Source organism: Macaca thibetana, chromosome 3 (assembly GCF_024542745.1).
Source record: "Macaca thibetana thibetana isolate TM-01 chromosome 3, ASM2454274v1, whole genome shotgun sequence".
Classification (NCBI taxonomy): Eukaryota; Metazoa; Chordata; class Mammalia; order Primates; family Cercopithecidae; genus Macaca; species Macaca thibetana.
Genome location: NC_065580.1, coordinates 49,198,616 through 49,218,570, shown reverse-complemented (window position 1 = coordinate 49,218,570; position 19,955 = coordinate 49,198,616). Strand labels below are relative to the sequence as shown.

The window sequence follows — 19,955 nt, the reverse complement described above, 5'->3', positions numbered from 1 at the left end:
TGTTTCCTATTATGTCACATAGTAAAGCGTTTTACCCAAATGGAAAACAAGGCCACCCCTCTCACAGTGTTTTGTTGGTCAGGAAAATAAAGATTTGTATTAACACAGTTATATGCAACACCAGTTGGAGAGCTTATCATTTCTATTTTAATTAAATTTAAAAATAAGTACTTTAAACGTTTTTTACTTTAATTTCGAGTATTGTGAATATTGATGATTATAATCCACATACTCAAAGACGCTTTGGGCATCTTTAATAATTTTTAAACATGTAAAAGTGTTTTGAGTGCAAATTTTGAGGACTTCTGTTCCAGTTGTTCTAGACAGCAGCTGTCTGAGTCATCTCTGGTCCTTCGAGTGTTCTCAGATGAGGCCGCAGAGCAGCTACAAACCATTTCTGTGGTGCTTTTTCTGAATTCCTGACCCACAGAATCTATGGCCATAAGCAATGGTGGTTGTTTCCTGGCACTTAATGTGGGAGGTTTATTCTAACAAGGATAGAGAACTGAAACAGTAGCTTTGCATCTCTTGGTTTTTCTACCTAACCCAAACCAAAAGTTTTTCTACATTCCTTGTGTGACTGTCATGCTTCCAGTTACAATAGTTGGAAACCTGAGAGTTCCCTAGATTTCTCTCTTCGTTGGCCCGGTTTCGGTTTCCTGGTTACCAATTTGATAGATTCTACCTATTAAGTAGCTAATGAAGTCCTTCACTTTTTCCATTTCTATAGCCAGAAATTTAATTCAGGAATTTATATCTCTCATTTTTGCAACTGCAATAGGCTTCTGATTGATCTTCCTAGCTCCAATTGCCCCTGTAGTCAGACTTGCACTTCATGTAAAAGTACTTGTTCTTTTCTTTAAAGAGTAAACTTGACATCATTAGCTCCTTGCAGGAAAGCCTTCAGTAGCTAGCTATCACATCTTAGGATAAAGAGCAAACTCTCTGTAAGAGGACAAATAAAGCTAAAGTAGTATGGCTCTTACTGTCCATTTTTCCTCATCTTCATCATAGAATTGTGTGAAAGTCCAATATTTTGCTATACTGCCAGTGGCCTTTTAAGAAACCATGGCCACTGAGAGCTTACTGAGAAAATAAACCATGTTCCATCTTCATATTTTTGAAATGCCATTATCTATCATAGTGGCAAAAATAGCTATAGAATGAATTCTTTTGCTGTAGTATGCAGTCATATAAGTATCGGAACATAATCTAGTCATTTTTAGTGGGGACACTATATTAAACAAAAATTCAAAGTTAAATGGTTAGAAATAGTCTTTAAACAAGTCAATAACCATAATTTTATAAAGTAGATTATTCACATAGTCAGGGTAAGTATTCTTAATAAGATACCACTAGTTTTATTAATTTTAACCTAAGAGCTATATCCTGTCCCTTTTTATTTATTTATTTTTTTTTGCTACTAAATATCTGCTTAATTTTACATTCCAGAACTGATTAATATTTTCATGTTTTCAAATATATAAAACTACATAGTGACAGTTAGCAACTAAATTCTATGTTCAAATGTGATTTTCAGTGCAACATTCATGACTCAAATATTTATATGGCATTTCAGTTTAGCATACCACAATTATTCTCCATATATTGCCAAATGAAAATCTATTTGCTTCCTAACAAATTTGGTTTCAATTTGTGATGTAGAAAAAACATAAATAAAACTAAGGAAATAGAGTTTTGAGCAGGGAAATGATATGCTCTGACTTAGGTTTTAAAAAGATCATTCTGGCAACAGTTTTAAAAATAGCTTGTAGAGGAAGTATATTGAATATCTTCTATTTGCACCTCCCGATTTATTCTCCATCCTGCTCTCTGCCCCAGGAGTTTGCCCCATATGTATGGCATCAACTGACTTCCTTTCTTTTGGCTCTTAGTTGGGTATGTCCAACAGAGGTACATTAGCTACCTCTTGAGGTTAGCCTCACATTCCCCTTTTCAGCTACAGCTAAGCATTTACCTACAGGTTTTTACTTACCAAGCATTTACCTAAAGGTTTTTACTTACTTCCCTTTAGTAGCCTCTTGCTTCAAGCCCAAGCCTTGATAGTTCATTTACTGTGACATGAGATGCCAGCAGGAGCCCACATGGTATTGCTACAAGCACAGTTGAAAGTGTGGAAGAAGTTAATATCCCCTGTGTTAATCCTCAAACAATGGGAAATGGGAGTGATGGATAAATGCTTTTTCCCATTAATCTTTTGCTGACCTATCTAAGAGTCATTCTGTGTGTTACTGAGAAGTTCCAAGAAGGATGAAGCCCTAGCTGCCTCTGGAGAGGACCAAATTTAGCAATGCACGTTTGCATTAACTTTTCCTTTTCTTATTTCATTCTTTCTGGTTCCTCCTACTCACTTCTTATGTCACCTACTGAATGATATACCTGTACATGAGTGTCTGTTTTAGCCATTGCTGTCACAAAAATCTGAAAGCCAAGATTAAGACACTAATAGGGAGGTACTGAGAGAAGATCTAGAAGCTATAAGAAGAGTGAGGTTGAGATAACAATTTCTCTGGCTTTTCTGACCAGTCATTGTGGGTTTACTCCATCTTGCTTGTAAGGTCAAATACAAATTAAAAATAAGGGGTTTTATACTCCCTTTTGCAAACAAGGAAAGAGACTCCCCTCCCCTCCCTTAGAGTATTTACTTAGAAAACTTGTAATTATATATTCTGTCTCCATTTGAAATGAATGTATATCTTTTTAAAACCTAGGTAAGACTTCTGCTAGCTTTTACCTCAGAAATGTCTTTCTTAAAGACCTGGGGACCATCTCTTTGAAATGTAGTCAAAGAAGATAGTGCTGTTATCTTCAGATTTTAGTGGAAGGGTAACTTCAGTAGGCACCTCACTCTAAGTTTCAAAACTATCTCCTGTCATTCAGAAATGTGAGATTTAGTTTTCCCTCATATATAGTCAATTAACTAACACTGATGGCCACTCTAATAGCCAGGCGAATTTATGATGAAGTGTTTATGACAAATGTTGCTGTCAAGTCCTCTTACTTGAAGACAAGTTATTATCTTGAGAATATATATGTATTGTATTGAATAAAAAACTGAGATTTTTTTTCTGTCTTTGAAATCTCTTAGCAAATTGCCTATGATGCAAGTCACGTTCTAGTTTAATGCTTATCAATAATATTTTTTTTTCCTTTTACCTTTGTAAAGAACTTTTCAGAACTGACAGATTTTGTTTTTCATTATGTTTCACCAGAACTTCCAATAGTCATAGCCCTTACCATGTGGCTCTCCCCTGGGTCTGATAACTACCTCCTGGCCTAGATTATCCAACTCTGGGTGTGGTGATCACTCTCTATTGTTACTAGCCTCCAACTACTGCAATTTTTTTCTTTTTTCTGTTTGCTTTTTCCAAACCATCTCAACAACTTTATAAACATTTTATTAAATTCTTCTAATTAATAAATTTGAGCGTGCTATTTGTTTCCTTTCAAGACCATGGCTACCAAAATAGAAGAGATTAAAATGCAGAGAAGTTAGACAGGATATTATTGCTGAAACCGCTGTTGCAAAAATTATAGTAGTGAGAGAAATCTAACCTAACTGACTCTATCTTGCTTCTGGCCTCACAAGATAACTGCCTTCGTTAACTTTAAAACAAGATAATAACAGTCCTTCTGGAAGCTAAATCTCTCCTTGCTTAGGGACCGAAATTGCCTTATAAAATTAATTAAAGGTCACAAAATTAGGATTATCAACAAATCTGAATTCTGCTAAGATATAGGCATCATTAAATGACAACTAACTATTGTTCTCCAGCATGCCTTTCTATAATCATTTACTGTTCTGGAGGTCACAAGATTTGTAACTTCCCCAATTGCTCCTATATATAACATAAGTATTATCAAAACCTAAGATTGACATTCGAGATGTTTTTCAGACTCTTGCATTCTGACAACTGACTGACTCCACCTGAACCTCTGACTTACACCAAGGAAATGGCTCCCACACAGAAGCTGACTCAGTGTCTGAAAACAGTTTAGACACTTCCATGAATTCATCCCCAACCAATCAGCAGTATTCATTTATTAGAACCCTGGCCACCAAATTATCTTTAAAAACCCAAGCCTCTGAGCTTTCAGGGAAGCAAATTTGAGAAATGTCTGCCATCCTTTTGCTTGGCTGGCCCTGAGATAATTAAACTCTTTCTTTGCTGCAATATCTGTTGTTCTTAATGTATTGGCTTTTCTGGGCAGGAGGCAAAATGAACCCATTGAGTTGTTACATTATGTAATCCAAGTAAAATATAATAACGGCTGTTCAGTAGTAATGGGAGATTTAAGAAGTGGATGAATTATTATTTAAAACAGAAAGAATCAACCGGATTTGCTAATGGATGGCAATTTAATATGGTCCGTAAAAGAAAGAGGGCACACAAAAAAGACTCCAAAATATTTGGATTGATTAACTAAAAGGATGGAATTCTTTTTTACTCAGATGGAAAATATTTGAAGAAAAACATCTTTGCAGTAAGGGAAAACAAAATCTTGTTCTTGTGCCTGTCAAGTTTGAAAGGAGTATATGCTTTCCAGACAGGGATGTTAAGTAGTCTGTTCCATGCACCAGTTCGGGATAGAAGTTCAGACTGGAAGGATGAGTATGTGGGCATCAGTTTAGAGATTTGAAAATATTGAATCAGATCACCAAGACAATGTGTATGAACAAAGAAAGAGGATATTCAAAGATCTCTGGGCTACTCCAATGTTTAAAGCTTTGGGAGGAAACAGAAAATATAAGTTGTCAATTGTATCAGGTTGTTCTTGCATTTATATAAAGAGATATATGAGACTGGGTAATTTATTTTTTTTTTAAAAAAGAGGTTTAATTGGCTCACAGTTCTGCAGGGTTAAGGGAAGCATTGTGCAGACATCTGCTTAGCTCTAGGGAGGCCTCAGGAAACTTACAGTCATAGCAGACGGTGAAGGGGGAATAGGCACCTCACATGGTGAAAGCACAAGCAAACAAGAAAGAAAGTGGGGAGGGGAGTGCCATACACTTTTAAATGACTAGCTATTATGTGAACTCAGAGCAAGAGCTCACTATCACCAAGGGGATGGCCCAACCCATTCATGGTGGATCCTCTTCCATGATCCAAGGACCTCCCACCAGGCCCCACTTCCAACACTGAGAATTACATTTTAACATGAGATTTTGTCAGGGACACATATTTAAACTATATCAGTTTACACCTAGACCATCCCAAATCTCATCTCCTTTGTACATTTCAAAATACAATAATCTCTACTCAATAATCCCCTTAAAGTCTTAATCCATTCTAGCATCAACTCAAGTCTCAAGTTCAGTTCAAGTCGAAAGTCTCATCTGAGATTTATTTTCTTCCACTTATGAGCTGGTAAATTCAAAACAAGTTATTTACTTCCAAGATACATTGTGGGTATAGGCACTAGGTAAACATTCCTTACTCCAAAAGGGAGAAAAATCCCCCAAAGAAAGATGCTACAGGACCCATGCAAATCTGAAATCCAGCAGGGCAGTGATTAAATCTTAAGACTCCAAAATAATCTCCTTTGACTTCATATCCTGCATCCAAAGCACAGTGGTGCAAGGAGTAGCCTCCCAAAGCTCTGGGCAGCTCTGCTCCTGTGACTTTGCAGATTATATCCCCCATGATTACTCTGACAGGTTTTTGAGTGCCTGTACTTTTCCAGGAGCAAGGCATAAGCTGCCAGTGGATCTACTATTCTACTATTCTGGGGTCTAGAGGACAACAGCCACTTCTCATAGCTCCACTAGGCAGGGCCCCAGTGGCAACACTGCATGTGGGCTCCAACCTTACATTTCCACACTTCCCTAATAGAGGTTTTCTGTGGTGCCTCTGACCCTGCAGTAGGCTTCTGATGTGCATGCAGGCTTCCTCATACAGCATTTGAAATATAGGCAGAGTCTATCAAGCATTTTTCACTCTTACATTCTGCATACCCACAGGCTTAATACCATATGGAAGTTGCCAAGGCTTACGACTTGCACCCACCAGAGGAGCGGTGCAAGCTGTATCTGGGGCCCTTTGGGTTGAGACTGAATCTAGAAGTGCTGGTATGTGAGGAACAGTGTCCTGAAGCTACACAGAGCAGCAGGGCCCTGGGACTGGTCCCTGAAGCCATTCATTCTTCTAGGCATCAGAGCCTGTGATGATAAGGGCAGCTTGGAAAATTTCTAAAATGCCTTTGAGGCCTCCTTCCCATTATCTTGGCTATTAGCACTTGGCTCCTTTTTAGTTATGCAAATCTCTCTAGCAAGTGTTTGCTCAACAGCCTGCTTGAATTCCTTTTCCTCCCAAAAAGTGTTTTTCTTTCTCTGCCACATGGCTAGGCTGCAAACTTTACAAACGTTTAGCTCTGCTTCCCTTTTAAATATAAGTTCCAACTTTAACTCATTTCCTTGCTTCTGCATCTGACCATAGGCTGTTAGAAGTAGCCAAGTCACATCTTGAATGTTTTGCTGCATATAATTTTTTTCTGCCAGATACCCTAAATCATCTCTCTTTAGTTCACACTTCCACAGATCCCTAGGGTATGAACACAATGCAGCCAAGCTCTTTGCAAAGGCCTCACATGTGTGACCTTTGCTTTAGTCCCAGTAAGTTCCTCATTTCCATCTGAGACCTCCTCAGCCTGGACTTCATGTCCACATTACTATCAGCATTTTGGTCACAATCATTTAACCAGTCTCTAAGAAGTCCCAAACTTTCTCTCATCTTCCTGTCTTCTTCTGAGCCCTCCAAACTCCTGCAACCTCTGCCCATTACACAGTTCCATAGCCACTTTCACATTTTCAGTTGTCTTCATAACAGTGCCCCATTCCTCAGTACCAATTTTCTGTATTAAGCCATTCTTGCATTGCTACAAAGAAATACCTGGGATTGGGTAATTTATAAAGAAAACAGGTTTAATTGGCTCACTGTTCTGCAGGCTTTACAGGAAGCATGCTGCTGGCATCTGCTTGGCTTGTAGGGATGACTCAGGAAGCTTACAGTCATGGCAGAAGGTGAAAGAGAAATAGGCACCTTACATGGCAAAAGCAGGAGCAAGTGCTGGGTCATGTGCTACACATTTTTAAGTGTCAAGAACTTGTGTGAACTCACTTACCACCAAGGGGACGGCCCAAGCCCTTCATGATGGATCTTCTCCATGAGCCAAACATCCCCCACTGGGCCTCACCTCCAACATTAGGGATTACATTTCAACATGAGATTTGGGTGAGGAAAAATATCTAAACTATATTACCAATGAAATAGGAGGAGAAGTAGGAAAAGTAGATGTCTCGGAAGCAAATGAATAAAAGGAATGCTCAATGGTGTCTCATCCTTTAATAAAATTGTTGAGTAACATGAAGACCAATTAAACTTACCAACATGGAAATAATTGGTACCCCTGACATGAACATTTTTTGTGAAGTGATAAGGACAAAAACTCACTGGAGAATATGTGGAGACAAAAGTATAAGCAGTTGCTTTTAAGGACCATTTTGTGTATGTTTTCCACAGAGAAACTGAGCAAGGGGAGATGAAATCTAGTGCACCTATGGAGAACTAAGAAAGGAGCATAGGTTGTTTATCCAAACTAAGAGTACAGAAGGTAGAGTGGTCTCAAATGACTTCAGGATATGTGTTAATAGAAGCAAGCTAAAAAATGTTTTCTGGTTGCCTTCATTTCCTGAATGAAATAGGAATTAAAATATTCTCCTTGGAGGGAGGATGATGGAAGAAGAAGTGGAGATACAATAGGAGAAGAGAAAGTATATGATGGCTTTCTAGAAAATTGGAAAAAATGAATGAACTACAAAAATTTAGTATAATTGTACAACTCTACTAAGATATAACTTGAGTCTAGTGATAATAAGTTCAAGGTAATACTTTTCAGCATGGTTGTGTGCTCTTCTCTTGTGCCAGTTTAGATGTTTGCAAAGGTAGAGTGACCCAAGAATTAGATTTAACCAGCATTGGATTTTATTAGGAGAGAACTAAGAGACAGAGAGAGGCAAGACAGTTGAGGAATTATTCAGAAGAGTAATTTTAGTGATGAATCCTGAAATGTATACTGAATAATAATGGAAAAATGAGCACAAGATTAGTAAAGAACAGGAAAAAAATCGTATAATTATTGAATTTGAAGTCCGAATTTTAAAAATGTTGTTCTCAGAATACTAGAGGAAAGAAGCAGTTGAGTGGAATAATTGGCTAGAGTGCTTAAAGTTGTATTTTTTTTTTAAGTATGTTTTTATACTGGCTTGGGCAAATGGAAGATAGGGCTGTTTATAACTAATGACCTTATTTAAAAAGGTATATTGTATAAATTTGGAGGCAGGAATACTTGGAATAAAATTCCAAATATGTCACCTAATATATCTATAACTTTGAACAGATCACTTTAAGGGAGGAGACCATTCCTCATATTGTCTTATGACCAATTTCTGCCTCAAAGAAAAAGTAGGAGTTAAAGAAAAGACAGAAATGAAATCAGTAGTCAGATAGCCCAGCACTACATTGCAGACCTGGTAGTGAAAGATTGACCACTGACCTAACCGGTTATGTTATCTATAGATTCCAGACATTCTATGGAAAAGCACTGTGAAAATCCCTGTCCTGTGCTGTTCTGATTACCGGTACATGCAGCCCCCAGTTAGATACCCCCTGCTTGCTCAATCGATCACGAACCTCTCACATAGACCCCATTGGAGTTGTAAGCCCTTAAAAGGGACAGGAATTGCTAACTCAGGGAGTTCGGTTTTTGGAGATGTGAGTCTGCCGAAGCTCCCAGCTGAATAAAGCCCTTTCCTTCCACAACTTGGTGTCTTAGGGGTTCTTGTCTGTGGCTTGTCCTGCTACAACTTTACCTAAGAGTCTGTTTTCTTGTATGCAAGTGGAAGATAAGAGTAGCTACCTTAATGGATTCTTATGAAGATTAATTGAGATAATTCTAGATTAATTGTTAATTATAGTACCTGGCACATTGTAGATACTCTATAAATATTCATTATTCATATTAGCATATAAGCTTTCATCCAATAAAGTTGTTTGTTGAAATAAATTTGACTTAAATCTAAGTCATATATATATATGAAATATATATATATAAAATGACATTTAAAAATGTCTAGATATTTACCATGTTCATTTAAACCAAAATATTTAGCTGACTTTAATGAGAAGATGATTTTTGTTCTGACCATGTCTATATGAATTAAACATAACAAACCATAATGAATGTTTTATTTAAAGTGTTTTACCTCTATGCCTATAGTGAAGAGATTATCATCTTAAAGTTTAATGTAAGTTAATACATATTAGATGCAAAGTTAAATAATTGTCTATTGCCTAATAACATGGTTTCATTCATTCATTCATGATTTTCTATGCCCTAGACATTGTACTAGGTATTTGGGAAACAGACACACTAGAAATGTAAAGGTAGGATGCAGGATCTTATATGGCTTACACTGTAGTGAGAAAAACAGTAAATGAATATTCTGTAAAATGAACTATATAAATACAGATAGAGAGAAGTCTTTGGAAAAGAAAGAAAAACATAAAAATGGATAATGAGAGAGATTAATCAGAATTGAAGGGATGTTCTGAAGAAGTTATGCTTGTAGGGGCCTGGATAATAATATGGCATTAGACGTATAAATAAATGTAGAACAAAACATTCCAGGTGGACGGAATAACAAGTATGATGTATTCAGTAAGTTAGGGATAATATAAGGGGGAAAAAGGGTAGAAATTATTCCTGAAGGGGCAAACTGAAGGGGCATTCCTGAAGGACTGACTGAAGTCCTCTTGAGAAGCTAGACATACGTTCTGAGGAACAGGCAGTCTTAAAAACCACAATGATCAATGTATGGAATGTATGAAAGAACCCAGAGTCATTCCTGACTCTCCACTTTGCCTTAAACTCCAAATCAATACTTCTGAAAACTCTGAGATCCCAGGACATACACAGAACTAACCACTTCTCCACTCCTTTAATCCTATCACTTATTCAATCACCATCCCCTTTATTCTTGATTATTAATATCACCACATCACCTTTATCCTTGATCATTAATATCACCCTTTTAGTGTTCTTACTGCTTCCACTCTTGGGCCTTATGATCTATTCTCAACACAGTACACTGAGTCATCAATACAATGTAGAAAAGATAATGTTATTCTCCTGTGCATACAATCTAAGAGCTCCACTTTTTACACAAAATGTGAACTAAGAATCCTATCATGGTCTCAAGGTCTGATATAATCTAGTTGCTCTAGTTGCTCAGAGTCCGGTCAAAATCGTGACTACACATTCTCTGGCCATTTCCCTTATGTTCAGATAAATGGTATATTCATAGACTTCCTATCCAAAAACAACACTTGTAGTGCCTTTTTGACTTTCCAGGTCTTACATCAGAAGATAGAAGTTTTCTCTGGCCTCTCTGTGTGTACATCCTGTCTACTCTCTGGACTCTGCCATTCTGTTCCCCTCTCTATTACCTAAGATTATTTTTTAAATTCATAGTAATTATTTTCAGTAGTTATACTTAGTATCTTTGCCTATTTGTGCATATTATGATGTTGATTGGATTTAGGGAGAGAACACACTGAAATATTGTTCAAGCAAATACAGTTTAGATGGGAAGGAGGTGCATTTTGGTGGGTTATGAGAGTAACTCTGAAACCAGACTACTTTGGTTCACATCCCAAATCTACCACTTAGTAGATGAGTAAAATCTCATGCAATTTATTCAATCTCTCTGTGCCTTATTTTCTCATGATAGTGATATCAATATCCAACTTCAGACATGTTGTTAGACTTAGTCAATTCATGTGAAGAAATTGATATAATGTGTGATACATAGAAAGTACTTAATATGTTATTAAATTAAATTATTATTTTGCTGTTTTTGTAAGGCTATCCTTAAAATCAATTGTGTGATTAATATCTTAGGCAACTTATATTGTTAAGAATAGTAAAACAGAAAGATTTTGAAGGGAAAGAAAAATGTCAGGAATATACTTCTGGTTCAACTTAAATTTCCATGTGATTTTAAAACTGGAAGGATCATGTAACTTGGTGAAAGTTTGACTTTTTTGGTAAACTTCTCCTATGATCACTTCCAGTCTTTTATTTCTTCCCTGCTGTTTTCAAGTTTAATTCCTTTGTTGAAATAAATCTCTATCTTGAATGTGCGATGACTATTAAATGCTACAATTGATTGCTGCTGTATGTTCTACTAATGAACCATAAGAAATTCTCTCTCTTGCCACTTTTACACAGCTGACTTCATTCACACTGCATAAATGAACACCTAAAAGCAAATCAGTGTCAGTTTTTATTAATATGTAGCAGTTTTCAGATTACAGTTACCAAATAGGAAAACGTATTTGTTGGTTAAAAGTGAAGATTAAAAAATGATGAATTTCTGAGAATTGTATTTCAATTGCAACCTTATAGAGAAGTAAATATTAGAGATAGTATCACAAAGTGGAAAGAACACAATGTGAGGCAGCAGACCTGAGTCTGAATAGCGGATCCTTCCCCTTACCGGTTGTGCAAACTTGATGGAACACTTAACCTTGTTGAGTCACAGATTTTCGATCTGTAAAACAGAACTCCTTTCCTGTTAAATACACACTATTCAGAGCAGTAAGAGACACCGTTTGCAACACAGTAGTAGGTGAAACATTTTAGTGAGGGTAATAATTAGGATGTTAAATTCCCACATACTTGAGGGAGACAGTAGGTGTAGAGGGGAGAGATGCAAGACCTCATTCCATGGAAAAATGAGGTCCCTGGGCTTCAAAGTTCTTTTTGTGCATGCACTAGCAGACAATCGCCACTGTCCAAGGTGACGTCTCTTAGATGCTGAGTCCCTGCACTCCGTATATGCCTCCTAAACTGGTGCTGTGATAAGATTGAGGGGAGCACTGGCCATTCTACTTTGCTGAATTTGCTTCCTTTCAACTCCTACTGTGATGAAAACATCTGACTGTTGCTATATCCTCAACTCAACCCTTGCTAAGATTGTCTGCCTTCAATTTCTGCTGCAAAATAATTTATCTCTACCCTAGTAGGATCCCTGACAGACTCATAGGCTCTCAACTCAGAATCCACATCTGAAGAGACATAAGGAGCATTCACACACGCCAGCTAGGGCCTGACCATTTGCTCTATTCTCTTCATTAGCCTGTTACCTTATTTTGTAGTAAGGCTTCGCACAGAGTCTCTTTCTGGTGTCCTAATTCACTAAGAAACAAGGTAAATATTCCACGCTTTCTGTACTCCCTTCATTTTATTAAACACATATCTAAAGAAGGTCCCAGTGAATAATGTCTCTGAGCATTCACTCTCTCATGGATGGATCGACCCTATAACTCACTTATCACCAAGAAACTGTGGCACAAGTGACACTGTAAGACTTCTGAGTCTAGGCAAGAAGCAGCATGGTAGTGTCTGCCATGGTCTTTCAGAATGCTTTCTTTGGAGCATATAAGAAATCTGAGTACTCTAGAAATGCCCTGTGAGGAATCTCCAGTTCCTCATGTTGAGTGTCCACACAGAGAGAGATGGTTAACCAGCCTCAGCACTTCCTGGCACCAGACATACAGGGGAAGAAGAAATCTCTCAAATACTTTAGCCTCAACAATAATCTCATTGCAACTCCAAAGGAGCCCCACCAGGCTGAACTCATCAGTTTTATGAATCAAAGAAAATAATAACAACTCATTGTTGTAATCTAATGTGCTTTCAGGGGATATGTTCTACAGCGATAGATAAGCAGGACATCTTCTTTTGTTTAAAAGCCAAAGAGGGAAAATTAGGACACCAATCTGTTCCACTCACATGTCTATTTTTCTTCTTTCTTTTCACAATTCTAAGAGCTATAAATACATGCAGGTGTCATTGTTCTGCTGTTTGTGTGTGAGGATGTGGGGTTTTTGTTGGCGGTGGTGGTTCTGGTTTTTTTTTGTTTTGCTATTCTTAACAGTAAACTGGTTTCTCCTCTACACTAATAGTCTCTAAATTTGTTTCAATCTTATACTCCTCCAAATAAAAAGACATGTTGAGAATTCATGTGCACATGCCCTGAAGGGAAAAAAAAATGATAGAATGTGGGAAGCAGAGAAGAAAAGAAGAACCCAAGCAAAAGTATAATTTCAGGAAAGTCTTGAGGGGAGTGCTTTAGCCTGATTCTGCAAAGAATTCCTGGAATGTATATTCTGTGTCAAAAATGTGTTCTGGCTTAAGGCAGAGGACCTGAGCTTTCATAACCTACACTGGTTTGTCACTAACTAAGGGCTTTCTGAGAAGGTGGCAATGGGAAGACAAATTCTGAGGACTTCTAGTTTCAAAAGGCCAAGCAGTTGTAGTAGCAGCTCTTTGAAGAGCCACAGTTGTGTACTATTGAAAGAAAAAGTAGGCAGACACTGGGAATCAAAAACAGTGAAAGAAAGTAAAGGGGATTTCACTGGCACCAGCAATATCCATACATACCCCAATATATGTTACGGTGGCAAACATAAAAGACAATAAAAAGACATTGCTTTAGAAAGAGCCTCACAGGAAGGAGTGTACAGAAATCACCCCAGAATAATTTTTTTCTTCTTCTTCTTTTTCAGGTACTCCTAGAAAGTCAGCTAACAAATCAAAAACTGATCTAAGACAAATGGCATTCAGAAAAGATTCCTCTTTCCTCTTCTCCACACTTCTCTTCCTCCTCCAAGCCAGACTGGGATACAAGTAATATATATAAAACATTCCAGCAGCTCACATTAATGAGTTCATGAAAACCTAATCGTTATCTACCCTCTATATTAAAATTCTATCTCACAGGTTAACATTAGAGTCTTCTGAATATTTGTTATAAAAGGGAGACTCTATGATAGTACCACAGTAACACAACTATATGCTCACCAAGTACTTACCAGTGTGAGTACCATTGCCCTTCTCAGGATGCCTATTTACTTTTAATAAAATAATCTTGACACATATAAAGCAAGTCAAACAGATACTGAATCAAATAAATCTAAAACATAATAACTTAAAAAAAAACTTTTTCTATCATGACAGTGTCATGACATCAATGGCTATTACGGCAAGACACAAGAAACTTCTAGGCCAGATTAGGTGATATGGACTGAAGATGCCCTTATTAATAAAAATTCCTTTTATAGATGTAAATTTCCTTTACAAAAGGACAGCTTTTCAGAGCTACTCCTTTGCTTGTGGTTTCTCAAAATAATCTGCTCCAAATATGCCAAAGAACTATGTGTTGCGATGACATATTCTGGTTTTCCTACAGTAATGTTTTGGGGGTAGTGTGTCCTGCCTCCCAACATATCCATCCTGCCATATTTCTTGTTGTTTGTTTTGTTGCCTACTCTACTTGCATTGTAGGTATTACCTTCAATGTGTGGCCTCTTTGCATAAATGGTTTAAGCAATTTATAATTTCATAGGGTTCATTTGGTTGAAATGGGAGGGTATAATCTGTAAATCCACTTCACAGGCACATATTACTGCACTATGTCACAATATGCTGAAGATAAACCAACTGGGGAGGACATCATTACTTATTATTGGACAACCCCTACGATTGTCTCTGAGTAGCCCATACAACATAGAGGACATTTGACCATGTAACACAGGGGACAGAATTAGGACAGCTTTTAAACTCTATGAATTAAAATTAGTAAAGTATAATGTCTTATTTATTTTTAGATAAATCTAAAATTTTAATGTAGGATCTAGTATTTTCTTCCTACACCCAAGTCAACTTACCTGGTATAACATACCAGGGTTTATATACTTAATTTTTCTTTTTCTTATTTTTTTTCCCCAATTTCAACCAAACTATAAGTACATGAACATCATCATCATCACCTAATAACTCCCACTCTGCCCTCCTGCCTTTTCTGGTTCCTCTAAACTACTCTGAATTTGCCTCTTCTGGGTATGCCATGTACGTGGAATCACAGAACATTTATCCTTTTGTGTGTTTCTTAGCTCTGCAGTAGTTGGAAATCTCCTTTGTTTTTATGGAGTGATACATTTTGTTGCCTGTTTACTACATGTCCCACCAGCTTCTTTTTCTCTCATTCTCAATAAATGCTTGATGCTTTTCCATCTAATCATAAATTTAATACTTTGTAATTTTATGTAAAATATTACATACTACAAAAATACACATATGGATGAACATATAGAATTTTTCCACTATCTATCCAAAAATATAGATAATATATTTTCCATTATGACGTGAGTTGAGAGAAAAAAGTTTCATATTTATAATATTAATTAATGAGATAGCACATTATACTTCATTTGCATATCTTACTGGAAGCTAAAACATGCCAGTTGAGCTATTGTCTTAATTAATTGTCGTTCAGTGAACCACAGTGCATTGCATTTCATAAAGAAATAAGATCGACCACTGACTGTTTAATTCTCTTTAGCACAAGAGTTACAAATCATACTAAACAACATTAAAATAATTACTAAGTTATATAGCCATATACACATACACAAACATATAATTCTAGCTGTTCATTTAAAATAAGAAAGTAAATTGTTTTTGTATTTTCTTTTAAATTGGCATATAACAAAATTACTTATTTCTTTTTTACCAGTTTTATTCAAAAATCTATTTTACCAACTGATTTGTTCACTTCAGAAAATGCTAAACAACTTATTTTAATAAAATTACTCCCAATTCAGCTTAGAAAGTTTGATTATAAATTAGAAAATTGAAACAACACTCGAAATTTGAAATACAAAATTAAAAAATTTCTTTTTTCCTAAAGATGTGATCATAGCATATGATCAGATAATAACGGATAAACTTACATAGTTTTTTGTGGCCATTTTTTTATTTACCAAGTACTCAGAAAATGTGATGTGGATTCTTCAATTTTTATATTAATAGTAGCTTCAGTTATTTTTCTGAGCCTCTTTGTTTTTTGTTTGTTTTTTTGAGACAGAGTCTTGCTCTGTCGCCCAGGCTGGAGTGCAATGGCGCTTTCTCGGCTCACTGCAACCTCCACCCTCCAGGTTCAAGCGATTCTCCTGTCTCAGCCTCTGGAGTAGCTGGGACTACAGGCGCGCAATACCGCACCCAGCTAATTTCTGTATTTTTAGTAGAGACAGGGTTTTGCCATGTTAGCCAGGCTGGTCTTGAACTCCTGACCTCAGGTGATCCACCCGCCTTGATCTCCCAAAGTGCTGGAATTAGGGCGTGAGCCACTGCGCCCAGCCTGTTCTGAGCCTCTTTCATTGAAAATTCCCATTATTAAAAAAAATAGAGGAACATAATTTCTTCATGAGTGGTATGAGTGTAGTTATGGACTATAGAGGAGAAAAACACCTTTCTGTCTACCCTCTGAAGTTGATAATTGAGTCTGTAAAATAAACTGACAGGAAACAGATTAACAACAGAAAGGGCGAACACGTTTATTACGTGCATAGGGCATCATCAAAGGAAAGAAAAGTGTGTACCCCAAAAGCCAGTGAGACTTAAAAGCTGCATACACTCTTTATAGGGAAGACTGGACAGGAGATGTAGGCAATTTAAGGGAGAGTGAATACTTTTGAAGAAAAATGAATGGGCCCTCCAAAGAACAGGTGACAGTGTGGGCAGTGTCAAATTTCAGTCTCTTCTTCCGTGATACAGTTCATCTTTACTGGGTAATGGATTCCTAGGGTGGAGACTCATGCCAATGCATTTCTTCTGTCTGTAGTCAGATAAGGGAACTTCACAGAAAGCCCCTCCCTGTGCCCAGAAGAAAAGAGGAATGAGAGACAGGAGGGTAGAGAAGGTCGGAGAGACATTAGTTCTGAGGCTGCTTCTGAAGCCTTTCAATCTTCTTTAGTTCAAAATACTCTGCTTGCCAAGGTGTCATGCTTCAAGATATTATTTTCTGAGTGCCAACAAGGCCAACAGGAAATTTTGTCTTCACAGAATCATCAACTTGTTGGTTTCCGTATACGTCACTGTGATAGAACTCTCTGTGGCTTCTAGAGACTGGCGTAACTTTGAGTTTGTACATTATACTCCTATTCACTCAAATATAAGAGTTAATGTTTGCAGTGCTCTCTCTGCCAAAAATTTTGCTAGATCTTTTTTCATGCATTATCTTATTTAATCCTAATAATCCTTTGAGGATAGGTACTACTATAAGCGACCTTCTTTTTTAGGTGAAGAAGCCAAGCCTTAGAGATATTAAGTGTGTGAAAGGAAAATAAAAACTTGAGATCCCAATTCATTATGCCAAAAGTAAAAAATTAAGCTGAGAGCTGAGTCATGAAAGAAAATGCCTTTCCTTTTGTTCCTCAGCAGACAGCTACAGAAAAAAGGTTAAATATCGCCACAGGTTCACCTTATCTTATGTAAAGTGCCGATATATTGAGTGTAAGACTAATGCATAATTGACTATTCCCCTACCTGTTTCTTTTCCCTTGCAACATGTGGATTACCATACCCTCCCTCTTTCCCCTCCAACCCACTTTTCCCCTTTAAATATTAAAGCCCTCAAAATTATCTTTGAACAAAGGCACAGACCACAGACTGTTTCCGTGGTCCCTTGTTTATTCCTTCTGAGCATTGTTCTTAACTTTAGCAAAATAAACTTCTAAATTGATTGAGACCTGTCTCAGATACATTTCTGTTTACAAGTTATCAGAGGCATTTGAACCAGAGCAACTCCATCTTGAATAGGGGCTGAATAAAATAAGGCTGAGACCTGGTGGGCTGCATTCCCAGTAAGTTAGGCATTCTAAGTCACAGGATGAGATAGGAGGTTGGCACAAGATACAGGTCATAAAGACTTTGGTGATAAAGCAGGTTGCAGTAAAGAAGTTGTGGCCCTAACCCACCAAAAACAAGATGGCCATGAAAGTGACCTCTGGTCAATCTCACTGTTCGTGATATGCTAATCATAATGCATTAGTATACTAAATGGCACTCCCATCAGCACCATGACAATTTACAAATGCCATGACAATGGCAGGAAGTTACCAAATATAGTCTAAAAAGGGGAGGAATCCTTAGTTCTGGTAATTGACCACCCTTTTGCCAGAAAACTCATGAATAGTCCACCCCTTGTTTAGCATATAATCAAGAAATAACCATAACCATAAAAAACGGGTGAACAGCAGCCCTTGGGGCTTTTCTGCCTATGGAGTAGCCACTCTTTATTTTCTTAATGAACTTGCTTTACTTTATGGATTCACTTCAAATTTTTTTGTGGAGTCCAAGAACCCTTTCTTGGGGTCTGGATCAGGACCCCTTTCCAAGGTCACACAAGTGACTTGTCCAAGGTCACACAAGTATGATTCTCATGAAATCATTTGACTGATGAACAAATGGTTTCCTCCACACATCAGGATGCTGGTGTCAATGGCTATCAAAATGATAATGCCAATGGTATTACCTTTCTGCCATAACTTCTTCACTTCAAAAGATGGTGTACTTTTGTGTAACAAAAATCTGTTTAGATATAAGAATCGTATTTCAAACTCTTCTGTTCTTACCCTAAATCATTCTGCCAGATATCCTAAATCATCTCTGTCAAGTTCAAAGCCCACAGATCTCTAGGGCAGGGGCAAAATGCCATCAGTCTTTTTGCTAAAGCATAACAAGAGTCACCTCTGTTCAAGTTCCCAAAAAGTTCCTCATGTCTATCTGAGATCATCTCAGCCTGGATATTATTATCCATATTACTGTCAGCATTTTGGGAAAAAGCATTCAAGAAGTTTCTAGGAAGTTTCAAACTTTCCCACATCTTCCCATCTTCTGAGCTCTCCAGATCTCTTGGAAGTTCCAAAGTTTCCAGCATTTTCCTGTCTTCTTCTGAGCCCTCCAAACTGTTCTAACCTCTGCCTGTTACCCAGTTTCAAAGTTGCTTCCACACTTTTGGGTATCTTTACAGCCGTGCCCCACTGCCTGTACCAATATACTATATTAGTTCGTTCTCATGCTGCTAATAAAGACATACCAAAGACTGGGTAATTTATAAAGGAAAGAGGTTTAATTGATTCACAGTTCAGCATGGCTGGAGAGGCATCAGGAAACTTACAATCATGGCAGAAGGAAAAGCAAACACATCCTTCCTCACAAGGCAGCAGCAAGGAGAAGTGCAAAGTGAAAGGTGGGGAAAAGCTCCTTACAAAATTATCAGATCTCATAAGAACTCACTACCATGAGAATAGCATGAACCACCCCCATGATTCAATTGCCTCCCAACAGGTTCATGGCACAATGTGGGGATTACAAGAACTGCAGTTCAATATGAGATTTGGGTGGGGACACAATCAAACATATTAGAGGACTTCTCAGATAAGTTTGCAGAAATAAATGCTTCATCTAAGCTCATTTATCATGTGTTCACCTTTAGCTCATGATACATTCCCAGCAAATGGTGATATTGGCAAACTAATTTAATTCCATATTCTTTATTTAGGCACAAATAAAGCATATTTATATGTTTCCTAAATTACTATAAAATTTTACATTGGTTATTAATTTCAGTTACTTTTTTATCCAGCTTTAAAGTATATATAATTGTAGCAAATATCAGATAATGGAAAGCTAATTTATTGGTCAGCTAGTTTTGAAATTAAAGAAAAATTAAACCTTTAAAATATATTTTTAAAATGGCTGTTTTAAGGTAGAGAAACTGAATCCCAGAACCTAAGTGGAACAGTTGAAATAAAGAGTTTTTTTCTTCCAGACCAATACCTGAGATGTTCATACTTTTCCCCAGGCCACTCCCCACACTTCTCCGTGGTTCTAGACGCTATGTTGCGCCATGCTAAGAAGGTACCTAGACTGTAGCAGGGAGGTGCTGCCTACAGTGAACTTGGTTGGACAGAGGAGCCAGACCTTCCAGTAATAGCCAAGATAAAAGAAGCCCAATACAGCCCATG

At 37.3% G+C, this 19,955-nt stretch overlaps 1 long non-coding RNA gene across 1 annotated transcript in view; it reads left to right on the top strand.

Annotated features, from left to right (window-relative positions):
- LOC126951216 (uncharacterized) overlaps positions 1–13,860 on the top strand; it is a 36,054-nt gene extending 22,194 nt beyond the window's left edge. The window contains exon 5 of the long non-coding RNA XR_007724392.1: positions 13,653–13,860. This is a non-coding gene — a long non-coding RNA (uncharacterized LOC126951216). The remainder of the gene's footprint in view (positions 1–13,652) is intronic.
- The last annotated feature ends 6,095 nt before the right edge of the window (positions 13,861–19,955 follow it).